This window comes from Gavialis gangeticus, unplaced genomic scaffold, assembly GCF_001723915.1.
Source record: "Gavialis gangeticus isolate Ggan-Ray unplaced genomic scaffold, GavGan_comp1, whole genome shotgun sequence".
NCBI lineage: Eukaryota > Metazoa > Chordata > Crocodylia > Gavialidae > Gavialis > Gavialis gangeticus.
Genome location: NW_017729024.1, coordinates 145,359,598 through 145,367,441, shown reverse-complemented (window position 1 = coordinate 145,367,441; position 7,844 = coordinate 145,359,598). Strand labels below are relative to the sequence as shown.

Sequence of the window (7,844 nt, the reverse complement as noted above, 5' to 3'; positions counted from 1 at the left end):
ACTCATGCATTAAAACCTGCTGGTTTTAATGCACATCTTCTCAAATATTCCCTTACTGAATTTCTCCCACATGATTCCTTCAAGTGAAAGTTTTGTCTCCCATGTTATAACACGTGGGTCATACCCCTACAACTGGAGGATCCAGCCTTCATTCAGGCTTCATTCACCAGTGTCTCTAACAATACTATTACCATTCTTCTCAGGCTGTTCATAGGGCATTTCAGAAAACAACATTTTAATCAAGACCTACATTTTTATCTAAAAAGCAACCAGAACTTCCTTTTCTCTTTCTCCCTTCCCTGTTCTCCTTAAATAAAAGATTAGCTCCAAATACCATTATACCATTAAATTATTACACTCTGGAAACACTGCAAAATGTATCCAAAAGTGTGGTCTAGCAGCAGATAAGGTATTTGGATGCAAGTCTGTTCTTCTTGTAACTCAGCCTTTGAGTACTGTACTGGCTGGGTTGATCCCATGACATCTTTGTTTTCCCTTCAACCTTCTCCCAGCTCTAATGCATGTGTCGACACACCCTGTGGGCATGTCTACACGTTCATTAATGCACCCTAGTTACTGCACATTAAATTTAGTACTTGGTTAACCAAGTACTAATTCAATGCTCAGTAACATGTGGGACTGCGCAGTAATACCAACGAATGTTTTTTTAGTGACACTTACTGCACAGTTGCCTAATAACACTGTGCAATAGCATATCAGCATGGTTTTTGCCCAGCATGCTATTGCACAGTGTTATTAGGCTACTGTGCAGTAAGCATCTCATATAGATGCACCCTGTGTCTAGCACAATGGAGCCTTGACCCTAAATTGAGGCTCTAGCTATGATTACAGCACAAATAAATAAAAATCATCATCCTTATCCAAAAATGCATCCTAAATCTAACTCAAGGTTAATCTAGAACCATCTCTATAGGGGCCATTCCCAACATTTATGACTATTATATGTGACTGGTATCAGAGTAGTCAGTATGCCTCTTGTTGGAGTTTTACACATATTTCTCCCTCCCCTCCAAAAGGAACATATTAAATACTTTCAAAGGAACAAATTCAATAATTCAGAACAGTTGTCCTTTTTATGATATTTTAAGACAGTGGTACTCAACCAGGATGACACGGCACCCTTGCTTGTGTGCCATTAAATCCTTTCAATGATACTACATGCTGCTGCTCAATATTAGCACTGTTATGTGTACAAACACCAATACATGATCCACAAGATAAAGCCAGAGTTTTCAGATAGGAGTCCATAGTCTCGAAAACATTCTGACCTGTTACGATTTTTCTGAGTTCTTTGCAAGAGAAGTGCTATGCTATTATTTTTTTCTGTAGTCAACAAAATTAGTGAAAGCTAAAAGCTGACATTTTCTGAGGGGTGCCTTAAATCTAGTGGGGGATCCTTTGTGTTGAGAACCACTGCTATAAGGCACACTGGGTCAAATTCAGTTATGGCAATGAATGAACAAATCTCCCTGCACCTATACAATTGGGGTTACAATAGCAAAGCAATAATTATAATGACAAATATAATAATAATTCAAAAGAAAAAAGAAAAGACTTAGGTTAAACATTTAAATACTTCAAATTAAACAAAATGTAACAAAATCTCAAACTGGCTGGATTTTAATATAATTAATAATATTTTATCTACATAATAAGCAAATAAACATTGAAATATCAATGTGACACAAATGTTATTTGTGGCTCCATATTATTATTTTTTTTTTTGCATAGAGAGTATTCAGAGAGGATTCCTTCCAGAAACAAAATCTACAAGACAGTGAACAAAGAATAATCATAGCATTTATTATCCAGTAGTCATCTTCAAAAACCTCTATGAGGAATTATTTTTGAAAGTCTTTGCCTCATAATTGTGCACAAAAATATACTGTATTTATTTGGAACTGGTCAGAGCTTTAGCTTTGCATAAAAGATCACCACCAAAGAAGCTCTGATACACAAAAAGTTCACCTACTGAAACCATTTGTTCCTACATTGCCTCATAATTTCTACAAACCAGAGCAGAAAAAACATTTGGGGCCTTAAGTTGCAACTCAATGGGCGTTCTACATGAGATGCTATGTTGCCATAGCGATAAACTACAGCAATGTAGCTCATCGCTATGGTGATGTAGCATTGGAGGCACTAAACATGACACTGCTGCTACTGCACAATAGCAACAAGCTACTGCACAGTAGGGTTGAAAAAGATCCATGCACCACCGGGACTGCACAGTCCCGGCTGTACAGTCAGGGGCACGTGTAGACGCACCCAATTTTAGTGGCCTACATAAACAGTTGCAAAAGTACAGAATGTCCAGGATGTAAGAAAGCCTTGGCTACATAAGTATTTGTATTACAGTAGTATCCAGAGGTCTCAACAGAGATTAAGCCAGATGTGCTCTGTGGTATACATGCATACGCAGAAAGAGAAACTTACTGCCTAGAGGATATCACATTCTAACCAGACAAAAGGGTATGTGGAGGGGGGAAGGGGTAGAAAGAAAGTTCGTCTCCAACAGCAAGATCCCCATGTCATATATCTGTCGTTTTTGAGGTATTAGTCTGGAAAGAGAAGGGACCAATCCAAACCCACATTATTCATTTCTGCCCCTGAAAAAGTAAAGATCAATGTCTCTTACTTTCTTTCTCCCTTCAGGACTGCTGCTTCTTTCCCACCTAAAACAACGACAGCAATTAAAATAATAATGAGGTCATCACTGGGCAGGGGTGGTGCAGAGCAGAGTGTCTGGAGGGGCAGAAGGAGTGGATATAGAAGGGAGCCTAGCTTGATGAATCCGGCTCCCCCTGAGGGAGCCAAGCACTTGGCATGGAAGTAGAGTAGGATTATATCTGTCATAAGCTGTCAGAATAATTTTTTATGGAACCCAGCTCTTCCAGGGATTGTTTCAAATCCACTAACGCTCCTGAGTGTTAATGTTTGCATTGGGACGTTTGCACGAGTACATAAATATGCAAAAAACACATGTTTCCAGCCATCTGCCTAGTGGCTTTGCACTTGAGGAGTTAGCAGAGAGCAAGTCCAAGGTCCACAAGGTCCTTGGGCTCCTGAAATAACTTCCAAGGTTTGTAAAAACTTGTGCTTCTGAAATGGGCTATGGTTAAGCAATTCTTGCACGATAGAAACAATGTGTGGTGTACTTTACTAAACCCACTCTCTTTTTTCTAACTTTACAGCTTTGGAAATGTTCTTTTGTGATTACAGAACGGAACAGAAACACTTTATACAGAAACAAAAGTGCTCTCATACCTCTAAAACAGAGAACAAACTTAAAGAGGAGTTCAATCCTCAAGCTTGCCCCCTAGATCTCTATGTTCCCCTTAATTCAGGGTAGTCAGTTGTGTTATAATCCTGGTTATAATGTGTGTGAAAGGGTGAGAAAGGTCCGGTAGTTCTGATTTTAAACTGTGATGTAGAAAAGCTGGTTTAAATTCCATGCTTTGCCACAGGCTTCCCATAGAACTGTAATCAAGCAGTTTAATTCTCTCTGGGTGCATCTACACATTAATGCCCAGTGGTTACCGTACATTTAATTTAGTACTTGAATAATCAAGTACTAAATAAATGCTCAGTGACTGGAGTTACTGAACAGTAGCACTAGTGAACGCCTTTTTAGTGAAGCTATTGTTCAGTAAACTAATAATACTGCACAGTAATGTATTAGCACTGTTTGTGCTGATGCACTACTGCACAGTATTATTAGGCTACTGCGCAGTTAGTGTCTCGTGTTGATGCACTCTCTGTCTCCCTCCCCTTTTTAAAATGGTAGTAATACTGCTTTCCTACCTCATAAGTAGGTTAAGAAGGTAAAGATGTTAAAGACTGCAGGGTTCCAAGATAGTACAGTAATGGGGGCTATGTAAATGCATTGTATAGCTTTTGTTAATTCCTTTTTTCAGTAATACAAGTGTTATTATAAAAATAATACCTCCAAATAAGTTCAGGCTTTACCCTTGAATAAACACAATCACTAGATTTGAGAACCATTTTCACTGGATTACCTATAAATCTACATTTCAATGGTATCAATAATAAACAGCACGGATGATTCCCCCTATAGAAGGCACCTTCCAGGAACCCACTTTAGAACATTTTTTTAAATGGGGAACATGGATATAAATCTATGTCAGTGGTATAAGGTAGCTTTGCAGATGCAGTGCTGGGATACTTTAGGGGTTTGCCTGATAGAACAACCTAATCCTAGCGTTCCTGAACAGATCAATGGGCTACTGGTATATTCTGGTTCACTAAATCCATCTTGCATCACTACAGTAATAAAAAAAACTATAAAAAGGCTATAAAGCTACACAAAAAATGGACACTTAAAAAAAAGTGTTAGCAAAGGATATGTGCTGGTGACATATGAGGGGGTGGAAGAGACATGACCAGAGTGCAATATCCAGTTGATATAACGGGACCTAAGAGGATGTGATATACAAACATAAGTTAATGCAGCCTGAAAAAGAAGCACTTTGGCAATGGTACCCAGAACTGAAGGAACTTTCTATTGCAGACCTAACCCACTGAGTTAACAAAGTTGAACAAATCTCTATTAACCATCTCAAATATCAAATAGCAATCATGTGGCCTGCTTCACCATGGTATTACTACATTTTTAATGGTATAGCTCCAATGATTTCAAGGTGAATCAAGCCCTTTGTCCTAACTTCATATCAAGTGCTATGACCTAGAAAAAACCCAAACATATAGATATCATTCAGGTATATCGTTCAGGTATATATACCTGATTATAAAAAATCCTATTTAAAAACAGAGGACTACTCTGGTAAGAGACCCTCATTGCTTCAGTATATTATGACTGATTTTTCAGCTGGTTTAAATCAGTGCCACTGAAGTCAGCTGAGGATCTGGCCCTAAGTTTTTTATTAAAAGTAGTTTAAAGAGCACTTCAGTCTCAGACATTGTCCTCATTCGATTTTTCCATTGCCTGAATTCTTATATGCTTTCTATCATCTATGATGCTTTGCAAGTGATAAAAGGTTTCCAAAGCCTTGGGCAATTCAAATATGTTAACCTTTCCAGCAAATTCCTAGCCAGTATAATTTCCCAATGCATGTGAGGCAACATACAACCTTTGAAAAACTTCTGCCATTTTCAAAAGACATATAGTCTAATCTAGGACAAATACTACCTTGATTCTTGAAAAAAGGAACTTTCTGTTCTGTAAGCTGCTTTACAGATAGAAGCTCCTGATTTACGTATTATCAAACTGATCTAGGAAGTAAGTTTCCAGAAACCTGTTTTGCAATGTTTTGTGAAGTTCCTGGAACAAGTGAATTATCAAATAACTGAGAAAAAAGGGATATTTTCTTTATTTATTTTAATAAATCAAACGTGGATACCTCCTTTCTACAGCTTAAAGGGAGTTTAGATCTAGTTATTCCAGTTCAGGCCTATTCTTACCAATATCACATTATGTCATAGTTTTTCAGTTTATCTATAAGTTGTACTGAAATCCTCTTGTCCTGCATGACACGTAGACATTTCCAATGACCTAAAGCTTCACCCCAAAACATAAAATTCAGCAGGGAGAGGTGGAGAGGCAGGAAGTTCTGGTGGAAAGGTTCTGGTTCTCCATGTTTTCATGGAATATTCACAAGCTAGAACATCTGGGATGAGTCGGTCATTTTGTCCTTGGAATCCATGGTTCCTCTAATGCAGGGGTTGGCAACCCAGCATGTGTGTCACATGAGGCCATTTTGCTTGGCATACCACAGCTGGTCTGAGCTCTGGGCAGTTGCTGCCGGCCACAGAGCCTGGGCTGCCTGCAGCAGGTGGCAGGGAGGCTGCAAGTGGCTGTACCAGGATCTGGAGCCCTGGCCCACCTCATTACTAGCAACAGCTACATGTGTGCTTCAGGGAGCATGGCAGGGAAGGGCTGGGGCTGCACTGCCAGGACAAAGATCGGGCCCCTTGTGGCTTCTCCACTGTCCCTCCCTGGCACGCCAACATCTTTGAAGTCCAGACTCCAGGGTTTTTGGTGCTTGGCCCAAAAGTGCTGCCGACCCCTGCTCTAACATTTGCATAAATTACACTAGTACTCATGCACTTCTGTGATTCTCCCCAGATCCAAGAGTTTGTCAAGCCAGGCTTCCTCAGTATGAAGAGGTTGCACAGAAAAGAAAGTACAACATTAGGATAAATTATCCTTTCAGAAGATGCTGACTGTATATGTAGATAGTAGATAATAAACGTAGTGTACCTCTCCCACACAGCTTCTTCCTTTCTTACCCTACCCATGAGCACAACTCCTGAGAAGCACATGACAACATGACAAAAGTTTAGTGCAAGTCCAGATCATCTTGTCAGACATAAAAGGCATGAGTATACATCATAGTTATACATATTGAAATGTGTCTAGGACAATAAATGTAAATTAGAGGATAGTACTTCTGCTTTTGAAAAATGAACAAAGGGACATTAACCACAATAGTCATAAGGGCATTTATTTCACATCCCTCTGGAAAGATTGAAACTCCAGCTGCACAGTGCTTTCCTAACACAGAGTTAAGGCATTGGTTCAGTATCAAGTCAGAGGAAGTACTGCCAGAATACCACAATTTGTACTTTAGATATATCACAGCAAAAAGTTTGGATAGTGATTAATTTTAATACTAACTTGGAAATACATGAGTCATTGTATTTCTGGAATGTGTGATCCTTTTCTATGTGTTTTCATTCTGGATATACTGACACAAAATTATATGAGGATGTGAAGAGATGCTGTAAAGTAAGCTTGTCCAACATCTGAACTCTGAATGACCACAATCCATCTTTGTCATCTGTCTTCATATTTTCCTGAATAATAAATAGTACAATCAACAAGAAGAAAATAACTCTTCCAGTGCAAAATATTATTCAAGGGACTTCCTGAAATAAACCTCTTCTTTCTTCTCCTTTTCAACTACAACTACAGAGTTGGTGAACAGCTTTTATGATCTTAATTTTTGCGATTACTGACATCTCTGATATTTTTAAGTTGACTTCCTAATTTCTCCTTGCTTGGGATACGATGACAGATAATTTCTTCACTAATCTGTTTTACAGTTTTTTTCTACTGACAGCTTATGTTCCCCTTTGACATGGTTGAAACCATGAATTTATCTCTGCACTTAATTAAAAGGAAAATATTTTGGAGTGATCTGACAAATGGTTCATGGGGTTTTGGTATCATTTTTCCTTTTTTTTTTTTATTGAAATGTTCAACATTGAGGTATGCACCAGATGCATCTCACTGCAGCAATACTGGTAAATTAATAGAATGGTGCAGTCAGTAGCATACTGCAGAGTGAAGAAATGTTGCAGCAACAATACCCCCAGACCTCTCCCTTGCAATTGCTTACCTATACATTTGAGGTTCTATCTTTCTTTACTCCCTGAGGGTGAGTAAAGTTAAGCATACACAGGATAGGTTATAAAATAAGGGATTAAGAGTAGGACCATCTCTACTTATATTATTACATACTGTGTTAGCAATAGGCTTTGATTCACAAGGGAAACTTATCTGCCCAACTTAGTACATATGCAAAATGTTTAGGTGTCACTGCCACTCATAAATCCACCACTTAATGTGTTGTCTAACCTTATGGGCACCCAAAGTCACCAGATGCCTAAATTTCTGGGTAGTTACAAAATTGCCCATTGCCTTGATTGTATTGAGCTGTTGGGGCCCAGAGGGGTTAACAAGTTAGGAGTTCTTCTGCCTGTTCCCCTTGCCACACACACACACACACACACACACACACACACACACACACACACACACACACACACACCCACAAACA

At 38.9% G+C, this 7,844-nt stretch overlaps 1 long non-coding RNA gene across 1 annotated transcript in view; it reads left to right on the top strand.

The window, feature by feature from the left end:
• Positions 1 to 1,210: 1,210 nt before the first annotated feature.
• Positions 1,211 to 7,844, top strand: part of LOC109297818 — an 11,366-nt gene continuing 4,732 nt past the window's right edge. The window contains exons 1-2 of the long non-coding RNA XR_002097430.1: positions 1,211 to 1,323; positions 6,573 to 6,578. This is a non-coding gene — a long non-coding RNA (uncharacterized LOC109297818). The remainder of the gene's footprint in view (positions 1,324 to 6,572; positions 6,579 to 7,844) is intronic.